The 24850-nt window shown below is 39.5% G+C and overlaps 1 pseudogene; it reads right to left on the bottom strand.

The window, feature by feature from the left end:
* Positions 1-24850, bottom strand: part of LOC128657231 (oocyte zinc finger protein XlCOF6-like) — a 157798-nt pseudogene that overhangs the window by 106893 nt on the left and 26055 nt on the right.

Raw genomic sequence — 24850 nt, forward strand, 5'->3', positions numbered from 1 at the left:
ACCCGTGATTTAGTGCTACCTGTATGTGACCAACAACACCACATACACATTATAGTAACTACACCCTTACAACCGGTTAATTTTCATCTTCCTTCAAACATGCAAAGGTCAGCCCCATCCTCAAAAAACCCTCCCTCTACCCCAATTCTCCTACAAACTACCGCCCCATATTAATGCTTCCGCTAGCTTCAAAAGTCCTTAAAATCTGGTTTTTCAATCGCCTAACCCACTTCCTGTCCTCCAACTCATTGCTTGACCCCCTGCAATCTGGCTTCCATCCCCAACACTCAACTGTGACTGCCCTCACCAAGGTTACTAACAATCTTCTTTTTGCTAAAAACAATGGCCACTACTCTATACTTATCTGATTTTACCTGTCTGCTGCCTTTGACACTGTTGACCATCCTCTCCTCCTACGGACTCTCAGCTCCCTTGGCCTCTGTGACACTGCCCTCTCCTGGATCCACTCTGATCTCTCTAAAAGGTCCTATTCTGTCTCATTTGCTAGCGACTCCTCTTCATTGCCTCTGTCTGTTGGAGTACCTCAAGGCTCTGTTGTGGGCCCTCTACTCTTCTCTATCTATACTTTCTCACTGGGTAAACTTATCAGTAACTGTGGCTTCAACTATCACCTCTATACTGATGATACTCAGATCTACCTATCCAACCCTGCACTCTCTTCTTCTGCCCTTTCCCACATCAGTGACTGCTTATCTGGCATTTCTTCCTGTATAGCCTCTCACCACCTAAAAATCAACATGTCCAAGACTGAGCTTCTTCTATTCCCCCATTAACCCACATCCAATTGCTCTCTTCATCCTGTCACAACCACCTAAGCAATATCTCCAAAATTCGTCCTTTTCTGAGTGCTGAAATCACTAAATCGCTAATCCATTTCCTAGTAATTTCCTGACTTGACTACTGTAATAACCTACTAACTGGCCTTCTTCTCTCCCGCCTCTCCCCCCTTCAATCAATCCTAACTGCCTCTGCTAGGTTAATCCACCTCTCCCGAAGCTCTGTATCTGCTGCACCCCTCTGCGAGTCCCTTCAATGGCTCTGCATTCACAGCAGAATTAAATTCAAAATTCTCACTCTGACCTACAAAGCCCTTACCAACGCAGCCCCCCCACCTGTCCTCACTCATCAACAAATATACTCCAGCCCACCCCCTAAGATCCAACAATGATCTACTCCTTGCATCTTCTACCATCACCCCCTCCCATGCTAGGCTACAGGACTTCTCTCGTGCGGCACCAACCCTCTGGAACGCACTTCCTCGAGCTGTCAGACTTTCCCCTAACCTCTCCTCCTTTAAACGCTCCCTAAAGACCTTTTTGTTCAGGGAAGCATATGACCAAATCAGTAACTAATGAATTCCACTTGCCTAATAGTTGCCCTCATCTAACTCCACACTAACACCATTCTCACCTTTGTAGTCCCCACCTCATGTTTCTCACCCTCCTACCCATCTAGATTTTGTCTGGTGTCTTATATTGTACTGTACTTTTATCTTTGTTACCTATGGACAGCGCTGTGGAACCTGTTGGCGCTTTATAAATAAAGAATATTAATAATATATCTGGTGGATGTTTGGGGGTATGTCAACCACTGCTGATGTACAGGGTAAATTGGCGGTTAATGTGTTAATGCTAATCACCTGTAGCCGTATTTATAGGAACTTCATCTTCCACAGTCTTCACGTGATCACTCACATACGGTTCTCCTCTGTGCTCAACCTCTGAGCCATCTGAAGGTGTCACATCCATACGGCCTGTACAATAAGAATAGACATGCATACGTATAAGTTGTTTGTAGTACTCGTGGAAAGTATCAATTTATCTCATTATATATATAAATAAAAATCATGTGATAACCCAAAAATTACTATGTGCAAACAAAAGAATTATTTAGTACCGTAAACTATCACTCTAACTATGCACACTCACCTGTAACTCATATACCTCACACACAATAGATGTGCTAACTCACCTGTAACCCACGTACCTCACACACAATATATGTGCACTTACCTGTAACTCATGTACCTCACGCACAATATATGTGCACTGCACACTTACCTGTAACCCACGTATGTCATACACAATATATGTGCACACTCACCTGTAACCCACGCACCTCACACACAACACTCATGCTACCTTTATCCCTGAGACACAACATACATGGACACTTACCTGTGACCTACATCCCTTAGGCACAACATACGTGCACACTCACCTGTCTGTGTGACTCAGACACAACACACATGCACACTCACCTGGGCTGATACTAACACTGGTTTCCACAGCTGATGCTTCCAGCTGACGCATCACACACAAATCTTCTGTTATCTCAACTTTCACTATATCAGTGTTATCTTCACCAGTACAAATAAAGCAGATTCAGTTTTTATACCCCATGAACTAGTTTTTATAACTTTTCCATAAAACAAGTTTGAGTATTTTGCAGACTGACAATAGCACCAAATACACAGTCTCCTCCTTTACTCTCTCATACTTTGACCGTGATCCTCTATATTCCAGTATAAAAATAGACCATGAACTAAACAAGGATCATGTTGTTATCTGCGCTTATAAAGCAGACAGTAAACTACAAGGGAGAGCAGTAAGTAACTGTGTGCACAGCCCCGGCAGACTCTCACATATTACTACTCACCGGCAGGGAGGGAGAGCAGTAAGTAACTGTGTGCACAGCCCCAGCAGACTCTCACGTATTACTACTCACCGGCAGGGAGGGAGAGCAGTAAGTAACTGTGTGCACAGCCCCAGCAGACTCTCACGTATTACTACTCACCGGCAGGGAGGGAGAGCAGTAAGTAACTGTGTGCACAGCCCCGGCAGACTCTCACGTATTACTACTCACCGGCAGGGAGGGAGAGCAGTAAGTAACTGTGTGCACAGCCCCGGCAGACTCTCACGTATTACTACTCACCGGCAGGGAGGGAGCAATGTATTTCAGTCTGATGACTATTCATATCATCTGTCTCATCCTCTTCCTTCACATTTAATAGCCCAGTGCCCGGGTTTTCCTCTAGACGCCCTGTAATTACAGCAGGAAGTTACCTGATAGAGCACAGTACAGGGTGTAACATAAACTTATATAACAGCAGTTTGTACTTTATGATTTAGCTTATTACACAATTAGTGAAAGCCTAATCATTTACGGCTAGATTTAGAGTTTTGTCGGTAACGACCCGCGTAGCTAACGCTGGCTTTTTTCTGGCCGCACCTTTAAAATAACTCTGGTATTGAGAGTCCACAGAATGGCTGCGTTAGGCTCCAAAAAAGGAGCGTATAGCATATTTAACGCAACTTCAACTCTCGATACCAGAGTTGCTTACGGACGCGGCCAGCCTCAAAAACGTGCTCGTGCACGATTCCCCCATAGGAAACAATGGGGCTGTTTGAGCTGAAAAAAAACCTAACACCTGCAAAAAAGCCGCGTTCAGCTCCTAACGCAGCCCCATTGTTTCCTATGGGGAAACACTTCCTACGCCTGCACCTAATACTCTAACATGTACCCCGAGTCTAAACACCCCTAACCTTACACTTATTAACCCCTATTCTGCCGCCCCCGCTATCGCTGACCCCTGTATATTATTTTTAACCCCTAATCTGCCGCCCCCGCTATCGCTGACCCCTGTATATTATTTTTAACCCCTAATCTGCCGCTCCGTAAACCGCCGCAATTTACATTATCCCTATGTACCCCTAATCTGCTGCCCCTAACACCGCAGACCCCTATATTATATTTATTAACCCCTAATCTGCCCCCCACAACGTCGCCTCCACCTGCCTACACTTATTAACCCCTAATCCGCCTCACTAACCCTATAATAAATAGTATTAACCCCTAATCTGCCCTCCCTAACATCGCCGACACCTAACTTCAATTATTAACCCCTAATCTGCTGCCCCTAACACCGCCGACCCCTATATTATATTTATTAACCCCTAACCTGCCCCCCACAACGTCGCAGCCAGCTACCTACAATAATTAACCCCTAATCTGCCGACCGCAAAGAGCCGCCACCTACATTATAGCTATGTACCCCTAATCTGCTGCCCCTAACACCGCCGACCCCTATATTATATTTATTAACCCCTAATCTGCCCCCCTCAACGTCGCCTCCACCAGCCTACACTTATTAACCCCTAATCTGCCGAGCGGACCGCACCGCTACTATAATAAAGTTATTAACCCCTAATCCGCCTCACTAACCCTATAATAAATAGTATTAACCCCTAATCTGCCCTCCCTAACATCGCCGACACCTAACTTCAATTATTAACCCCTAATCTGCCGACTGGAGCTCACCGCTATTCTAATAAATGTATTAACCCCTAAAGCTAAGTCTAACCCTAACACTAACACCCCCCTAAATTAAATATAATTTTAATCTAACAAAATTAATTAACTCTTATTAAATAAATTATTCCTATTTAAAGCTAAATACTTACCTGTAAAATAAATCCTAATATAGCTACAATATAAATTATAATGATATTATAGCTATTTTAGGATTAATATTTATTTTACAGGTAACTTTGTATTTATTTATTTATTTATTTATTTTTTGCATTAAATATATGTCATTTTTTTTTTTTTTTTTTTTTATTGAGGTTTTATGAAATGACATACAAGCAAGGTATACAAAAATAAATTCAAGTGCATAACATAAAAAGAAATGTCAACAAAGTTATAGACCTTCTTCAATACAGCAAAGGCCACTTTTGGACCTCACAAAATGTAAAAATAAAATAGTAGAAGGTACAATGGTACTAAGGAGACCGCTCATGGATCTCAACTTAACCTCAGGTTTTATAATATTTTTAAAGCTATAAAAGGTGGTCTAGGATGGGTAATAGCTTAACAAAGTAGTATAGGGCTGAAAAAATTATGTATAGGACTCTGCCTGACATGTAACCAGAGATACTGGATATTGGAAATAGCATTAAACTACGCTAAAGCTTGGAGACTGTACTCCTGTATGAATATATTCTGAAGGTTGGGGGAGAGTGATTAAATACTTTTTCAACATATAGCAGGTTATGAGGGCAGTAAAAATTATAAATAGGGCTCTGCCTTACATAAAGCCAGGGTATATCATTAAAATGCTAAAAAGATTATAAGACTACACTGGAAAGTGGAGAATGTAGCTATAAGCATATACTTGTAAGGATTGATAGATAGGAGGGAGCTAAATATAAAACAAAGAGGCCTGTTCCCCATCATGAATCCCTAGAGCAAGTCAAATATGAGCAACTTATACATAATGAAGGAAGATCCCATTATAAAATAAGGTATTCTGTCCTCTATCAGAAAATAGATATATTACACCAACAAGCCAGCCATAGCCTTTGCAATCTAATAGAACTTAAAATATTTAAGAAAATGGGTATCCCACCACCTCGGCCGCTGGCGGCAAGACCCCTTCGTGAAATAATATACTGAACCATTGGGGGTACAGAAAGACATAAAGACTATGGGGCATTCAAGGGAATAAATGCAGGGGGGGGCTGCATGTGCTTTCTATAGGCGATAAGGGAGTGGGCAAAACAAGCACACTTAAAACAAAGGTACACCCAAGTATAAATTGATAAACAGTTAATGAGTCATAAACAAACACTGTAGGGGACCTAAAATCCTTCAACAGATGACCTCTAAGCATTCGTATGTATATTGCAAACATGTTTTGCCAGAGTAGGGGTGCAACGATAACATGCATAAAATAAGGTACTGTGTTACCAGGCTTGACTACCTAATATAAATAGTAATGGTTAATACAATAAAATAAAACATATGTTTTAAACAGTAAGTCATGAACATTGTGGAGGACCTGGCGGGAGTAAACAAATCATCTGACAGCAGCGGCAAGAACAATGACCCAGCTTAACTTTAGCTAGCATATGTTAATAATAGAAATGTCAATGTCCCAACAAGGCCCTAGCAAACATAAGCCGGTATTGATGTTAAGTTTCCTGCAACTATGACTTACAGAGAATAAGGTACCATGTTGCTAGAAATGGTATCTATATGCACACAGACAAGGTTAATGCGATAATGCTCAGTACATTGGTAAACAGCAGATAGATCATAAACATTGCATGGAATCAGCAACCTGTGAGCGGATCGTGTGGAAACAGAGAGACAGTCAAAATGTTCCAGCTGGGCTCCAGCAAACACATGCTAATACTAACGCAAGATCCTCTGATCTTGTGCTGCAGTAACCAGACCGGCATGTAGGAGGGAAGAGAATACCAATGCCTCAGCACGGAATTAGTAGATCTGCATCGGCAGTGATATTGGGTCTCCCTTATTCACATTGCGATAGTCTCCCGGAGCAGTCCTGTGTCACAAACATCTTGGGGAGCAATGAAGTGTTGCCCTCCGGGATCCCAGTTTAGGCTCGGCAAAGCTGTATAAAAGCAGGCACCTGAGAAGCAGGAGGTTTGTAAGGTGTGCTCTGCTTTAAATTGTGTGGGGTAGTTGGTTGGAGTGCAGTTCCTTATTAATGGCCCCCTGGTAGCATACTGTACAGGTAACTGTTGCGCAGCCAAAATTAAACCTATTGTACCGTCCTCCGATCTTACCGCAGGGAGCATGCCACGAATCCGCCAGGGCACAGTTGTTTGTCCCGTTCTAACGGTGGGGATCGCACATGAGTCTCCTTTAAGAGTGATCCTAGGCTGTGGCAGACTCAAGACACGCTTTACGGCTGTAGCCTCCGTTGGCGTGGATAGAGCAGGGGGGATCTCCGCCTGATTCCCAGAGCGATTTGCCGGTTCTGTAGACCCTGCGATCACTTCTTCTGTAGTGGTACCAGGGGCAAGAGGTAGGCGCCGGGGCCCCAAAGCGCCACCTCCCCCCCCTTCCATATCAGCAGGCTTGGAGTGCAATAATTGTGGGACCGGGCCACTGCCACAAGCAAATGTTAGGCTGTTTAGCGTGTCTGCGAGAGCAGCGTAGTGATCATCAATCAGATTGCGTAACTCCTCCAGTAAATAGTAGGGTATCTCCATGATATATATGTAGTGGTGCTCCTTAGGCAGACAATTGATATACAAGTCCAGCAATTTCTTGTACTCGGCACTTCGTGCCTCCTAACGACAAGGCCTAAATGTGCCTCGCCGGGGGGTGTAGAAAAAAGGCCTCAACCTTCTGCTGTGCTCCGGGAGCTCAAAACTGCAGATATCTCGTTGATAGTGGGCTCATCAAAAGCAGGTTGTTAAGTGAGATGAAGATCTATTAGTATACCTAATGAGTGAGCTATGTAGAAAGTTATTTCAATTAGAAATGGATAAAATGCAGGAGCAGTATGGAATTATGCAGCCTATCATGGCTGCCACCCGGAAGTTCCCCACTTTGTATTTATTTTAACCAGGTACAATAGCTATTAAATAGTTAAGAACTATTTAATAGCTAAAATAGTTAAAATAATTACAAAATTACCTGTAAAATAAATCCTAACCTAAGTTACAATTAAACCTAACACTACACTATCAATAAATAAATTAAATACAATTCCTACAAATAAATACAATGAAATAAACTAACTAAAGTACAAAAAATAAAAAAGAACTAAGTTACAAAAAATTAAAAAATATTTACAAACATTAGAAAAATATTACAACAATTTTAAACTAATTACACCTACTCTAAGCCCCCTAATAAAATAACAAAGCCCCCCAAAATAAAAAAATGCCCTACCCTATTCTAAATTACTAAAGTTCAAAGCTCTTTTACCTTACCAGCCCTGAACAGGGCCCTTTGCGGGGCATGCCCCAAGAAGTTCAGCTCTTTTGCCTGTAAAAAAAAACATACAATACCCCCCCCCAACATTACAACCCACAACCCACATACCCCTAATCTAACCCAAACCCCCCTTAAATAAACCTAACACTAAGCCCCTGAGGATCTCCCTACCTTGAGTCGTCTTCACCCAGCCGAGCCAAATTCTTCATCCAAGCGGAGCAAGAAGAGGTCCTCCATCCGGTAGAAGTCTTCATCCAAGCGGGGCAGAAGAGGTCTTCTATCCGATTGAAGTCTTCATCCAAGCGGCATCTTCTATCGTCATCCATCCGGATCGGAGCGGCAGCATCCTGAAGACCTCCGACGCGGAACATCCATCCTGGACGATGACTGAACGACGAATGACGGTTCCTTTAAATGACGTCATCCAAGATGGCGTCCCTCGAATTCCGATTGGCTGATTGGTTGATAGAATCCTATCGGAATTAAGGTAGGAAAATTCTAATTGGCTGATGGAGTCAGTCAATCAGAATCAAGTTCAATCCGATTGGCTGATCCAATCATCCAATCAGATTCTAATCGAATTCTATTGGCTGATCGGAACAGCCAATAGAATACGAGCTCAATCTGATTGGCTGATTGGATCAGCCAATCGGATTGAACTTGATTCTGATTGGCTGACTCCATCAGCCAATCAGAATATTCCTACCTTAATTGCGATTGGCTGATAGAATCCTATCAGCCAATCGGAATTTGAGGGACGCCATCTTGGATGACGTCATTTAAAGGAACCGTCATTCGTCGTTCAGTCGTCGGCCAGGATGGATGTTCCGCGTCGGAGGTCTTCAGGATGCTGCCGCTCCGCTCCGGATGGATGACGATAGAAGATGCCGCTTGGATGAAGACTTCAATCGGATGGAAGACCTCTTCTGCCCTGCTTGGATGAAGACTTCTACCGGATGGAGGACCTCTTCTTGCTCCGCTTGGATGAAGAATTTGGCTCGGCTGGGTGAAGACGACTCAAGGTAGGGAGATCTTCAGGGGCTTAGTGTTAGGTTTATTTAAGGGGGGTTTGGGTTAGATTAGGGGTATGTGGGTGGTGGGTTGTAATGTTGGGGGGGGTATTGTATGTTTTTTTTTACAGGCAAAAGAGCTGAACTTCTTGGGGCATGCCCCGCAAAGGGCCCTGTTCAGGGCTGGTAAGGTAAAAGAGCTTTGAACTTTAGTAATTTAGAATAGGGTAGGGCATTTTTTTATTTTGGGGGGCTTTGTTATTTTATTAGGGGGCTTAGAGTAGGTGTAATTAGTTTAAATTGTTGTAATATTTTTCTAATGTTTGTAAATATTTTTTTATTTTTTGTAATAAAATATAGGTATTTTATTTAATTAATTTATTGATAGTGTAGTGTTAGGTTTAATTGTAACTTAGGTTAGGATTTATTTTACAGGTAAATTTGTAATTATTTTAACTATTTTAGCTATTAAATAGTTCTTAACTATTTAATAGCTATTGTACCTGGTTAAAATAAATTCAAAGTTACCTGTAAAATAAATATTAATCCTAAAATAGCTATAATATAAATATAATTTATATTGTAGCTATATTAGGATTTATTTTACAGGTAAGTATTTAGCTTTAAATAGGAATAATTTATTTAAGAAGAGTTAATTAATTTAGTTAGATTAAAATTATATTTAACTTAGGGGGGTGTTAGTGTTAGGGTTAGACTTAGCTTTAGGGGTTAATACATTTATTAGAATAGCGGTGAGCTCCAGTCGGCAGATTAGGGGTTAATAATTGAAGTTAGGTGTCGGCGATGTTAGGGAGGGCAGATTAGGGGTTAATACTATTTATTATAGGGTTAGTGAGGCGGATTAGGGGTTAATAACTTTATTATAGTAGCGGTGCGGTCCGCTCGGGAGATTAGGGGTTAATAAGTGTAGGCTGGTGGAGGCGACGTTGAGGGGGGCAGATTAGGGGTTAATAAATATAATATAGGGGTCGGCGGTGTTAGGGGCAGCAGATTAGGGGTACATAGCTATAATGTAGGTGGCGGCTCTTTGCGGTCGGCAGATTAGGGGTTAATTATTGTAGGTAGCTGGCTGCGACGTTGTGGGGGGCAGGTTAGGGGTTAATAAATATAATATAGGGGTCGGCGGTGTTAGGGGCAGCAGATTAGGGGTACATAAGTATAACGTAGGTGGCGGTCGGCAGATTAGGGGTTAAAAAAATTTAATCGAGTGTCTGCGATGTGGGGGGGGCCTCGGTTTAGGGGTACATAGGTAGTTTATGAGTGTTAGTGTACTTTAGAGCACAGTAGTTAAGAGCTTTATAAACCGGCGTTAGCCCAGAAAGTTAGGAGCCTCTAACGCTGGTTTTCACGGCTACCGCCAAACTCCAAATCTAGGCCTTAGCTAATAGTAACACAAAAAAATAAATAAATCAGGAGTGTGTCTGAAGCACACATGGCAGCAGTTTTCAACAATTTTATCAATTTGCAAGAACCCTAGATGGCAGCACTATTTCCTGCTCCAGACTCCTACCTAGATATCTCTTCAACAAAGAATATCATAGGAACAAAACAAATTTGAAAATAGAAATAAAATGAAAACTTTTTTAAAACTGTATTATCTGAATTACAAAAGAAAAATATTGGGTTTTCAATCCCTTTAAAGGTTAATAATAACAAGCTATGGGTAAAAATAAACCAGCATCTTGGAAAAGTGTAGTTATTTTGTATGTAACTCCTTGATCTGACACTCTCTGGTAAATGACCTTACATGAGAGAGTCTATACCAGCGCACTGTGAGGTTTTTCATGACTGATAGAATAAAAGCTACACAAATAAACCTAAAGGAAGAGCTTGCTGTCTATTTTACTTTTGTATCTGTACACAACTAACAGTTGTGGTTTGTGATATACACAATACAGGGCTAAGCAGGAGATCCTAATAGAGGTCTCTGCATGCAGTAAACCCGGGAAGCTGGATAGTTAATAACACTTTATGAGAATTAGTCTAAATTAGTGCCATTTAAAAAGGAGGAAAGGCCGGCTCAGAGCTACATAAAACTGGCAAACAGGAAGCAGCGTGTTGTGCGCAGCAGAGAGATCAGACAGACAAGCAGGATACTAGAGACAGGAAGTACCGGCTAGACACCATCACAATATTAGCAGCACCTCCAGCACCACGCATACTTCTGCCCCCAGCTACACACTGAAGAGCTGCACCATATTGTATATAATACGTTTATGTAACCAGCGGTAACAGAATATTATATGCCTCAGTGCTGCACATACTTCTGCCCCCAGCTACACACTGAAGAGCTGCACCATACTGTATATAATAAGTTTATGTAACCAGCGGTAACAGAATATTAGATGCCTCAGTGCTGCACATACTTCTGCCCCCAGCTACGCACTGAAGAGCTGCACCATATTGTATATAAGTTTATGTAACCAGCGGTAACAGAATATTAGCTGTCTCAGTGCTGCACATACTTCTGCCCCCAGCTACGCACGGAAGAGCTGCGCCATATTGTATATAATACGTTTATGTAACCAGCGGTAACAGAATATTAGCTGCCTCAGTGCTGCACATACTTCTGCCCCCAGCTACACACTGAAGAGCTGCAACATATTGTATATAATACGTTTATGTAACAAGCGTTAACAGAATATTAGCTGCCTCAGTGCTGCACATACCTCTGCCCCCAGCTACGCACTGAAGAGCTGCACCATATTGTATATAATAAGTTTATGTAACCAGCGGTAACAGAATATTAGATGCCTCAGTGCTGCACATACTTCTGCCCCCAGCTACGCACTGAAGAGCTGCACCATATTGTATATAATAAGTTTATGTAACCAGCGGTAACAGAATATTAGCTGTCTCAGTGCTGCACATACTTCTGCCCCCAGCTACGCACTGAAGAGCTGCACCATATTGTATATAATACGTTTATGTAACCAGCGGTAACAGAATATTAGCTGCCTCAGTGCTGCACATACTTCTGCCCCCAGCTACACACTGAAGAGCTGCACCATATTGTATATAATACGTTTATGTAACCAGCGGTAACAGAATATTAGCTGCCTCAGTGCTGCACATACTTCTGCCCCCAGCTACACACTGAAGAGCTGCACCATATTGTATATAATAAGTTTATGTAACCAGCGGTAACAGAATATTAGCTGCCTCAGTGCCGCACATACTTCTGCCCCCAGCTACACACTGAAGAGCTGCACCATATTGTATATAATACGTTTATGTAACCAGCGGTAACAGAATATTAGATGCCTCAGTGCTGCACACAGTGACATTGTCTGTAGCCACACACAGCCAGGGTAAAAACAAGCAATGCTTCTTATGTTATTACATTTATCTTTTCTCTTGGTATCCTTTGTTCAAATTTAGCTCCTTCCCATAACAAAATACTTAAGTATGCTCAGAAGCGTGCACGTTTCTGCAGCACTGTATATAGAGCACATGCCCCAGACTACTTCAGTATACTCTTATGATAAACATTCCTGCCGGTGTTGGTATCCGGAAGTGGGAGGAGCAAGTACTGGAGCGCGAGAGTAGCGGGTGAGGACGCCGCTACCTGAAACCGCTCCACCGCCCTCTTCTCTCGATTTCCTTGGTGCGGGGTAACTGACGCACCGGATCAAACTGCCGAAGGGAGTAGGAGCATAAGCGGCAGTCGAGACTGGATATCTGCATATGAGCGATTACGGCTCAGTCGCTGGAGCCACAGTCTGTGTCTCGCGCTAAAAGCTGGGGAAAAAAAACCTGTGGAGGGGTAAAAAACTGGTCAAACAGTGGATCTCACCGGGACCCTCACCAGGAGGCTTGTAAAAAGATCGGAGAGAACAGAATAAGTGGTTGGTACAGAGGAAGCTCCCAGGACCCCTGCGGGCGGACATAGGTGAGGAGTGGGTAATACCGTTCCTCCCTGTGTTAGGCTAGCGGGGATAAGAGTATTTTTCTTCCTATTGCTGATCGCTCTCCCTGCTGGGAACCACGGCTGAAAAACTGCAGGTACAGCAGCCACAGCGGGGCTTAAAAAAGCTAAAGAAAGATTCTATGACCGACCCCTGTAGAGGGTCCACGAGAAGACCAAAGTCTAAAGCCTAAAGGATTATCCTGTTTCACAAAAGCTGCTGATATACGTCGTGTCAAGTATCTACAGATAAGTATCATCTAAATATCTGTATTTTTCATGAGGCCAAAGCTGACTTTCTTATTCTCCTCACTAAGTAGCTGAACTGTTTGTTTTTCCTTCTGATGAACTGCAATTTTCAAAACAAAAAATGCGTCACTTTGCCCTAAAGGGTTAACTTTGTATGATCTGTGCAGCAGCGCTGATAGATAGTACAGACGGAAGAAATAAAGAAAAAAGGGACAAAAAAAAAAAAAGCCCCATAAGCAAAACTATAAGATTAGAGAAGGAGCTGGGGACTGATCCTATAGTTAAGCTGTATGTTTGCAACTTTGCGGGGGCTCAACACAGGATCTACTGTATAATCAGCATGTCAAGTAAAATCAGATAAGAAGTATATCAGGCTGGTCTGGGACTGTCTATAAAAAAAAAAAAATAAGGACACAAATACCTTGGACTTGATATGTTAAATTAAGATCTTGTGTTCTTTCTCCAATTTCAGTGGGGATCTTGATATTAGAAATCCTCAATTATCCAATAAGTGCACCAAGCAAATTAGAGATAAGCATTGTATAGTTTATTTAAAGATTTATATAACAGCAAGAGGTGTTTTGTCAAATGATGTACCCCCGTATCTAGCAAATTTTGGTGTTTAATTTTCTTTTTTTTTTTTTTAGTAATAATATTCAAAAGGGGTCAATTGTGTATGGAAAGGCTTAGCTATGCTTATTTCCCTAACTATGGTAAAATCTGCTGTATGGTCACATTAAGAGAATTAATATATTAAGAATTTTGATATTATCTCATAGATTGTATCTTTGTTCGAAAATAGCAAGGATTATATGCTTGGATCATATTCTTTCAGTTTTTGGGCTTACTGTGTATAGAAGGAGAACTGTAAATATACTTACTAAGTTGGTGTTAATATATTAAGGACCGAGGTTCGGCTCTATTATCATGTTTTAATATAGGACAGATTAATGCATATAGCTTTCAGAAACATCTAGACCATATACAGAAGTGACCAACCACATTGAGTAGCTACCCTTGATCACTAATAAGCGCTAACTAAAGTAGCCTATAGGTATATATCACAAACAGAATTAAATATGTATGTGAAGCCTGTATCTATGTTGGAAGAAGGAGAAAATCTTCCACACAGTCTAAGAGATACCCTATTTGATATTGTTGAGTGATGTTTATATTTATATGGTATTCTATGCTTCTAATACGCTGTGAGAGAGGATATACTATATATAGAATATTGTTATAGGTATAATATCCTACAGTCTTTAAAAAGGCAATGAAGGAAATAGAATGATTTGTAAGCAAGAGATACTAGATTGTAATTATATGTATTTTTGTGTATGTTTACTTTTTTTTTTTCCCCTTCTCCTCTGCCCCATCGCCCACCCTTCTTACCAATTTGTATGCAGCCCTGGTTCTGGCTACTTCTATTATTCATTTTTTTTTATTTTTCCCAGGTAAAAATTAAGAAAAGAAAAAATATAGATGAATAGTACACTCAAAATTAATTCCTGGAATGTTGGAGGGATATCCTCTCCAATTAAAAGAAAGAAAATAATATATCATCTAAAAAAGTTCTCCCCAGATATTGCTCTCATACAAGAGACACGGTTAAATAAACAGGAAGTTGAAAAATTAAAGATGGGTTGGGTTGGAGAGGTAATAGCCACCCCTGCAATAGGTAAGAAAAGAGGGGTAGCGTGTTTATTTAATACAAAATTAGAATACAAGATAACATCAAAATATTCAGATAAAGAGGGTAGATTCTTAATTGTATCTGCCATTATTCAAGGGCTTAAATTAACAATCTGTACTATATATGCACCCAATGAGTACTGCCCAGCGTTTTGGGAAAATCTGTTCGCTAAACTCATAGTCCATGTAGATTCCCAAATTATACTGGCAGGTGATTTTAATAGAGTATTCAACCCATATCTTGATCGACTAAAAAGAACACAGTGTCATAGATATATCAGAGAGGCAAAAAGTTTACATAGTTTTTCTAAAAATCTTAAATTGAAGGATATATGGAGGATTCAGCACCCAGATGAGAAAGCCTATACGTGCGAATCTAAGACATATAAAAGTTTCTCGAGAATTGATATATTAGTAAGTGAATCCCTTCTGGGTGCTGAGATCTCCTCGGATATATCAAGTATTTTGGTTTCAGATCATGCGATTATCTCTATTGCAATTGAAAATTTGAATCCACAATTTAACAAAAAGAATAGCTTTTCCTTCCCATCCTTCCTCATTTCCAATTTTAAGTTTAGAAATTGACTACAAGCTAAATGGAAAGAATTTGTTCATTTTAATAAAAGCTACCTGGCAAAGATAGAAATCTTTTGGGAAGCAGCGAAAGCTTTTCTCCGTGGACAGATTAAGGTGTATATGAGCGTTAGGAAAAAAAATCTGAGTCTTAGAGAAAATCAATTGTCAAATCAATTAAAAAATAAATACGTAAAATATTTAGAAAACCCCTCTAATGTAAATTGGTACAAGTATCAGGCAGCAAAGTCAGAAAGAGAAGTCTTCTTGAACCAACAAATGCTGCAAAGAGATGTAAATAATAAGGTCAGATTTAGTAAATTCACTTCTAACACAGCTAAATTACTAGCAAAATTAGTAAAAAGTAAGAAAAAAATAATTTTATTGGGGCTATTAAGGTTAATGGTACAAGATACACCTCACCCAAGGAGATAGTGGGACAGTTTCAGTCCTTTTATAAGTCATTATACTCTGCTGGAAATATTGACCCGGAGATAAGAGATAATTTCTGGAAAAAGATTAATATACCTAAGATAGAAAAAAGTCAATTGGATCTCTTAAATAATGATATAACAATAGAAGAAATTGTGCAAACTATTAAAACTGCACCCTGTGGCAAAGCTCCAGGACCGGATTCAATTCCAGTTGAATTCTATAAGATTTTACAGGAAGATATTAGCACTACACTGGTAAGCTTATATAACAATTATTTTGTCAAGAATATACAGCCTTCAAAAGTATTATACTGAAGCCAATATTACTTTAATATATAAAAAAAACAAAGATATAGAAACAATGGATGCATACCGTCCTATCTCTTTACTCAATGTCGATTATAAAATAATTGCCAGTATCTTAGCAGACAGATTGAAAGGAGTTCTAGGGCATATAATACATACAGACCAGACAGGGTTTATGCCCGGAAGAACTATACAAAAGAATATTAGAACAGCAATGTTCCTTATTGAGCAGATGCTATCCAATCAGAAGGATGAGAGGTTTAAACAAGTTGATTATGCCTTATTGACGGTCGACGCCGAAAAGGCGTTCGATTCTATTTCCTGGAATCATCTATTTACTGCATTAAATAGTTATGGGATATCGGGAAACTTTGCTAACTATGTACAATTAATTTATCAAAATCCGGTCTCATATATAAAGTTAAATGGGTTAATGTCAGATTATATTAGCCTTCAGAAAGGAACCAGACAGGGATGTCCGTTATCACCGCTCCTGTTCAACATCTCTTTAGAACCTTTGGCGATCCTATGTAGAGAAACATTAGAAGGGATTATGTTAGGGCATAGAAAAATCATCATGTCAATGTATGCAGATGACATTTTATTCTATATAAGTAATTCGAGGAGAAATATACCGTGTGTTCTGGAATTAATTAAGGAATTTAGTACTTTTTCGGGGTACAAAATTAATTTGAACAAATCGGAAATCTTATGGATAGTTAAAAAAATAAATAGCTTACTCCAAAATCCCTTTAAACAGCCATCTCGAAAATTCGATATCTTGGTATAGTTTTATAAAAAAATCCAGCGGATTGGTACAGCTTGAATTTTGACCCTGTCTGGCAGAAATGTCTAGGTCATTTAAAGAATTGGGCTAAATTACCATTGTCTCTATCGGCAAAGGTAACTCTCATTAAAATGATGGTTTTCCCCAAAATTTTCTCTTTCTCATGCAGAATATTCCAATCTTTATTCCGGAAAGAGATATACATAATTTTAATACACATTGTCAACAATTTTTATGGGGAAAAGGGAAACCAAGGGTAGCAATGAAAAACTTGGCACATATGAGAATAGATGGAGGTCTGGCCTTACCGAATTTGAAATTGTACAATTGGGTAGCATTAGCAAAAAATGCGCTAGACTGGTTAACAGGGATAGAATATATTACTAACTACAAAAATGAGGAATTAGCAGTATATCCACTATCTCTTATAGCTCTCTTACATTTCCCCATGACGAAAATATCTGTCAAAAGCAGTTTTTATTATACAATACATAATGTCATCTTGGCATGGAAGAAAATTTGTAAGACATTACTCTCTGAATCAAAAATGTCAAAGTATCTGCCTATTAGGGGAAATCCCCATTTCATTAGTGGTATGGAAACACCGGCTTTTAATGATTGGAACAAAAGGGGGTTGACTAGAATTATTCAATTGATAGATACACAATCCAAAATGGTTAAGACGTTTGATTCTTTAGTGAAGGAATTTAATCTTAATAGAATCCATTTCTTTGCCTATTTACAAGTACAGCATTTTATTGATGCTAATAAGTTGACAGATTCAAACATGTATATCTCTGAGACCTTAGACTCGATTATTAACATTTATCAAGCAGGGAACTATTCAATTTCATATTTATATAAAAATTTAATCGCTACAGAAGCCAAGGGAAAAATTTCAGAGCTCCATATTAAATGGAGTAGGGATCTTAGAAATTTAACCTTTGATCGTTTCAAAAGAAGCTTTACTTCAATTCTTGAATATACTCGGGTCATCTCATTTAGAGAATCACACATAAAGCTATTAAATAGAGCCTATCTGACTCCTTGGTGGATGTCTAGGTGGAAGAGACAAGAAATAATGAAATGTCCAAGATGCAGTGCTTTCGAGGCAGATTTAATTCATATCTTCTACTCAGGCCCCAAGATACAACAATATTGGTGTAAAGTGGAGTTCTGGTTAAATACATTTCTACGAATTAAAATCAAACTCAAAGCGGAACAAATTATATTATTGGTGATAAAGAATTTAATAATAAGCATTTAAATAATACAGCTATCTTAGTGGCCAGGCAGTTGATTCTCTATAATTGGAAGGATAAAAATGCCCCGAATTTCACTGCTTTCACTAGTAATATGATATCGCAACTTATAATAGACAGTAAAGATCCTATGCTATATCGTGAAAACCAGTTTAAATTATTTCTGATCAAATGGGAACCAGTCTTAGTCACTTTAGCAGAGAATGTACAAAGTCAAATTTTATTGCATTTGCAGGACTCTATCCTATTTCAGCAGTTAGTATTATCTGATAGGTACAGACATCTGAGAAGAAGGGCCAATACCATTATTGATAGTTAACATGGGCTTTGTTGGCAGGGGGTGGGCCCTGGTGCGGAGAAGGAGTATTAGCATTATTATTATTTTTTTTTTTTTTATTCTGTCTTGTTTTGTCTTGTCTTTTTTCTTTTCTTTTTTTTCTCTTTTTGTGCTGGTGAATTTTAATTTATTAAATTTTGTTGAACTGAGATTCCCCTGGTGGAAGGTACTAAAATCCTATATATATAACAATAAGGTTCAGATAAGAGTATGAGATGGGATATAAAGTTCCTATGTACATTATCAGAATTAGCAAGATATCTAGGATATATTCGATATTAAGTTATATAATGTAGGGGTATCTCCCTATGTCTGTCTCCACAGTTTTCTCTTTTTTTTTTTTCTCTTTTGTGTGATAAAAAATGCATTTGAAGTCCTTATTGATTTACAGCCCTGCGAGGCGGTGATATTTTTGTGTACTCATGATTTATTTGTGACATAAGATTATTATCTTGTTGGAGACAATGTTTTTTTTTTTTCTTTCTAAATAAAAAAGTATGTTAAAAAAAAAAAAAAAAAAAACATTGCTGCCATATAAAAAGTTTGCTCCTGTGCCTATCTCAGTATGCTCTCATAACAAGCACTGCTACCATATATAAAGCACACTCCTGTGCCTACCTCAGTATGCTCTCAAGACAAATACTGCTGTTATGTATTCAGCACGCTCCTGTGCCTATCTCAGTATGCTCTGACAAGCACTTTTGCCAAATATACAGCACACTCCTGTGCCTACCTCACTATTGCTCTTGTGACAAGCACTGCTACCATATATAAAGCACGCTCCTGAGTCTACCTCAGTGTGCTCTAGTTAAAAGCAATGTTGCCATATATACAGAACGCTCATGTGCCTACCTCAGTATGCTCTCATGACAAGCACTACTATCATATACACAGCAAACTCCTGTGCCTACCTCAGTATACTCTTGTGACAAAAACTGCTATCATATATAAAACACGCTCCGGAGTTTACTTTATGTTCGTGACAAGAACTGCTCCTGTGCCTATCACAGTATGCTTGCATGACAAGCACTGCTCCCATCTATAGAGCATGCGTCTTAGCAAACATTAATCATACTAATACAGTGTTAGATTCATAACAACCTATAATCAGGGTTCTAAGGACATCCAGAATATATTAAGCAAACATTGGGGGGTATTAAGAGCAGATCCTATTTTAGGAAAGATTTTATCAGATAAACCACTAGTCACGTTTAGGAAAAATACTGATTTTAAAAACATATTAGCACTCACTAAATTACGTCAACCAGGGATATCCAAGACAAGTACCACCACCCTACAATGGTTACAACAAAAACCTGGTATGTACAAATGTGGGGTAGCAAGATGTGGGATGTGTAAATATGTGGATAAAAACATAAATTTTACCAGCTCAGGAGGGACCAAAACCTTTAAACAGAAATACAAATGCAACTGCAGCACTACATATGTAGTGTATCTTTTGAGCTGCAGTTGCAAGATGATTTACATAGGGAGAACTAAAAGGAACATACGTACTAGACTGAATGAACAGATTAATAACATTAAAAATGGTTTAAAAACACACAGTGTTCCTGAACACTTTAGATCACATCATAATTCTGATCCCAAGTGTTTAAAAATCCAAGTTATTGACTGGATTCCGCCAAACAAATATCCCAATAGGCTATTGACACTAAGACGCAGAGAATCCTTTTGGATATATCAACTGGATGCTATGCATCCGGCTGGTCTTAATTTAGAACTGGATTTACAGGCATTTATGTGAATATTCCAGTAATCACCACCTATAATGAGTTACCCCATTAGTTGAGAATAGTATTATTTATTTTATTTTGTTTTTTCTCACTCATTGCATATTTATAAGATAATTTTTTATACATTCAATTTTTAATCACTCCAACTTATATAGTGTGGATTATGCATTTTAAAAAACTTCTTTAAAATTGATTAAGTTCTATTATATCTATTTATTATTTTTTAAAGTTTTGCATTTAAAGGGACAGTCTAGGCCAAAATAAACTTTCATGATTCAGATAGGGCATGCAATTTTAAACAATTTTCCAATTTACTTTTATCACCAATTTTGCTTGGTTCTCTTGGTATTCTTAGTTGAAAGCTTAACCTAGGAGGTTCATATGCTAATTTCTTAGACCTTGAAGGCCACCTCTTTTCAGAATGCATTTTAACAGTTTTTCACCACTAGAGGGTGTTAGTTCATGTTTTTGGTATAGATAACACTGTGCTTGTGCACGTGAAGTTATCTGGGAGCAGGCAGTGATTGGCTAAACTGCAAGTTTGTCAAAAGAACTGAAATAAAGGGGCAGTTTGCAGAGGCTTAGATACAAGATAATCACAGAGGTTAAAAGTATATTAATATAACTGTGTTGGTTATGCAAAACTGGGGAATGGGTAATAAAGGGATTATCTATCTTTTAAAACAATAAAAATTCTGGTGTAGACTGTCCCTTTAAGTATTACTGTTTTAGAAAACATATAGTTGCCCATATTAATTGATTTTGAGACGTCATTATATTTATATTTTATTTAAGTGAACTATATGAGTATTTTTATCTATATCAAATTATATTCTTGTATATTTGTATACTGTTTTTACAAATGAATTCATCTATCTGCAACAAACTCAATCCCAGCACTCAGTCATGTTTTTCTGTTAGACATTTGAATACAGGTGGTAACACAGGTGGCATTTGATTGGCTGACCTATGAACCTTACCTGCATCAGCTCCTTTAAAAGCCGGTTGGAGCACAGAACACAATCACTCTTGACAAAGTCTGGGCGAACTCAGACTAAACGTGTAGAGACATTTCTATGACCATCTGCACCAACATTGCATCCACAGACACTATTTGGAAGGCGTCTTATACCAGCGCAGTGTGGATTCTTGCAGCGGTCCTCATTTTGGAATTTGATTACATATATGCCTTACATGTTTTTATGTTTGTAAGTAGCCATTTGTCTTGTGCACTTACTGTTCAATAATTTGTATTTCACTTGAGTCAGGCTGCGCCTGTCCCATTCTTTCTATTTGCAGTTCCTCTTTGATGCGATCAACGGAAATCCATTACTTGTCACAGGCAGCAACTGATCACTCCTAAACCCGGAAGGAGGAACTCATGACACCGAGCCTAACAGCTTGAATCACTCCTCCTTCAGCTCAAAGGAGAAACACCGGCTTTTTCACCCCTACACAAGTTCTAGGACCGTAAGCGCCAAATCTTTGGCTATGTTTGCCTAACCATTTTCCATTAATCATACTGCCTATCTAAATAATGGCAGTGTACTTTTTAAATCCATGACCCTATAACATGTTTAATTATTGCCATCCTGCTGTGTCTGCTGCTCTCTCCAAAGCTGATCTTTTATTTTAAAGGGATATGAACCCCCCCCCCCCCCAAAAAAAAAAAAAAAAAATCTGATTCAGACAGAGAATACAATTTTAAAAACATTTCCAATTTACTTCTATAATCAAATTTGCTTTGTTCCCATTATATTCTGTACTGAAGAACACCTAGGTAGCCTCTGAAGCACTACATGGCCGGAAATAGTGCTGCCATCTAAAGCTCTTGCAAATGGTTAACATTCTTGCAAAACTGCTGCCATATAGTGCTCTAGAAATGGGCTGGCTCCTAAGCTTACATCCATGCTAAGATAACAAAGAAAAAATGATAATAAAAGTAAATTAGAAAGTTGTTTAAAATCCCAAGCTCTATCTGAATAATGAAAGAAAAAATTTGAGGTTTCATATCCCTTTAACGGTGCCAGTTGCTGATGTCCTGCACATTTACACTGGGTGCCACCATCTTGGAGTGTAGGTATTCTCGCACCCTGGAACAGAAACAGTGCGCATTCACAGAACAGTGATGTTGCCGGCTTTTTACCATATGTACTGTACATGAACCATGAACTTTATATATTTGCAGCCCCTGCATTGCTCTATATTATTCATGTAGCTTTTTATACAAGTTATTTAGCTATTACACTGTGTATAAAAACTGCACAAATATAAAACTCACACAATGTGTTATGTGATAACCTGAAGCACACAATACTGCTGTGAAAAAACTCCAATATGGTGTTGCTCTGTATTAAAAATCAAAGTTACAGCATTCAGCACCTGTAAAAAGGTGAAATATGAGTATATATGGTGAGTAGTGACCGTTGTGTTGTAGTTATGCCCAGCGGTTTAATGTCCCTTTAATATTTATTGTATAGTAACTACACAGCTCTGTGCCTATAAACCTTATTAAACCCATGATTTAGTGCTTCCTCTATGTGACCAACAACATCACATACACATTATAGTAACTACACAACTCTGGGCCTATAAACCTTATTAAACCCATGATTTAGTGCTACCTGTATGTGACCAACAACACCACATACACATTATAGTAACTACACAGCTCTGTGCCTATAAACCTTATTAAACCCATGATTTAGTGCTCCCTGTATGTGACCAACAACACCACATACACATTATAGTAACTGCACAGCACTGTGCCTATAAACCTTATTAAACCCCTGATTTAGTGCTCCCTGTATGTGACCAACAACACCACGTACACATTATAGTAACTACACAGCTCTATGCCTATAAACCTTATTAAACCCTAATTTAGTGCTCCCTGTATGTGACCAACAACATCACATACACATTATATTAACTAAACAGCTCTGTGCCTATAAAGCTTACTAAACCCCTGATTTAGTGCTCCCTGTATGTAACCAACACCACGTACACATTATAGTCACTACACAGCTCTATGCCTATAAACCTTATTAAACCCTGATTTAGTGCTCCCTGTATGTGACCAACACCACATACACATTATAGTAACTACACAGCTCTGTGCATATAAAGCTCATTAACCCCTTAACAACCAAAAAGGTCACTTAACGACCAAGGACGTACCCTGTACGTCCTTAGGGGTTTCAAGCAGTAGAAGCGATCCTGATCGCTTCCAGCCGCTTTCAATGTATTGCAGTGATGCCTCGATATTGAGGCATCACTGCAATAATTTTTTGGTACACCAATGCAGAGAGGGCCACTCCTCTGCATCGGCCAGCGATAGTGACGATCGTTGGTTGGTGGGAGCAGCTGCAGGGAGGCGGGTGGGCGTCCCATCACTGGGAAACTTCCTGGAGGCTTTCGGGTGTGCACATGGGAGCGCTCGCGTGCGCGCACATGCACGGCCATGATCTAAGCGGCATTTGGAAATTGCAAGTGTTGGGAGAGGGTGGTGGGTGGCAGAGGATATATATAAAAATGAACTAGTAAAAAGGGATATAGGAGGGGGTAGGGTTTGGAGGGGGGCAGCTACACTACATAAAAAGTGGGCTTTATTTTTTTTTTTTTTAAAAAACCCGCCACATTTGATTGCAAAGTGGGTACTGGCAGACAGCTGCCAGTACCCAAAATGGGGCAAATAGTTAGTGGGGGGAGAGTTAGAGAGCTCTTTGGGGGGATCCTACATAGCAGAATATATTTAAAAAAAAAAAAAAAAAACACAAAAAAAAACCTTTTATTTTAGCACTGGCACACTTTCTGCCAGTACTTAAGATGGCGGGGACAATTGTGGGGTTAGGGTTTAGGGGGTGGGATGTGTCAGGTGGGATGCTGATCTCTACACTAAAGCTAAAATTAACCCTTCAAGCTCCCTACAAGCTGCCTAATTAACCCTGTCACTGCTGGGCATAATACAAGTGTGGTGCGCAGTGGCATTTAGCGGCCTTCTAATTACCAAAAAGCAATGCCAAAGCCATATATGTCTACTATTTCTGAACAAAGGGGATCCCAGAGAAGCATTTACAACCACTTGTGCCATAATTGCACAAGCTGTTTGTAAATAATTTCAGTGAGAAACCCAAAGTTAGTGAAAAAGTAAACAATTTTTTTTTATTTGATCAAATTTGGCGGTAAAATGGTGGCATGAAATATATCAAAATGGGCCTAGATCAATACTTTGGGTTGTCTACTACACTAAAGCTAAAATTAACTCTACAAGCTCCCTAATTAACCCCTTCACCAGGCCCGAACTGACCATAGGGCATACCGGGCATTTGCAAGGTGGGCCGCCGGTTTCCTTGGCCCCGCCCACCATTACCGCAAGGCCAGTAGCTCTGTGCGGCTGTACCTATTTGGAAATTGCAATGTTACTTACTCAGTAACTACAATTGCACAGCCCCACCGGCACTGTGCCTGTATGCTTCAGCTTGACCCACACATCATGTGTAATTGTGTAGGTCAAGCTGAAGCATACAACAGTGGTGCGGTGCAGTGCCTGTGCGGTTTTGCAATAAATACATACCCTTGCACTATAGGGTTGCCACTGGCCTGCCAGCTGATCTGACTGAGACTGTAAAAATATACCGGAATCCAGATGAGTGATGACAATGCATTGCATATTGCAGTGCTTACTGCTTAACAGTAAGTTTGTCCCCTTGCTTTAAGTCTAACTGTCTACCTTGCCT

The sequence above is a fragment of the Bombina bombina genome, chromosome 4, assembly GCF_027579735.1.
Source record: "Bombina bombina isolate aBomBom1 chromosome 4, aBomBom1.pri, whole genome shotgun sequence".
Classification (NCBI taxonomy): Eukaryota; Metazoa; Chordata; class Amphibia; order Anura; family Bombinatoridae; genus Bombina; species Bombina bombina.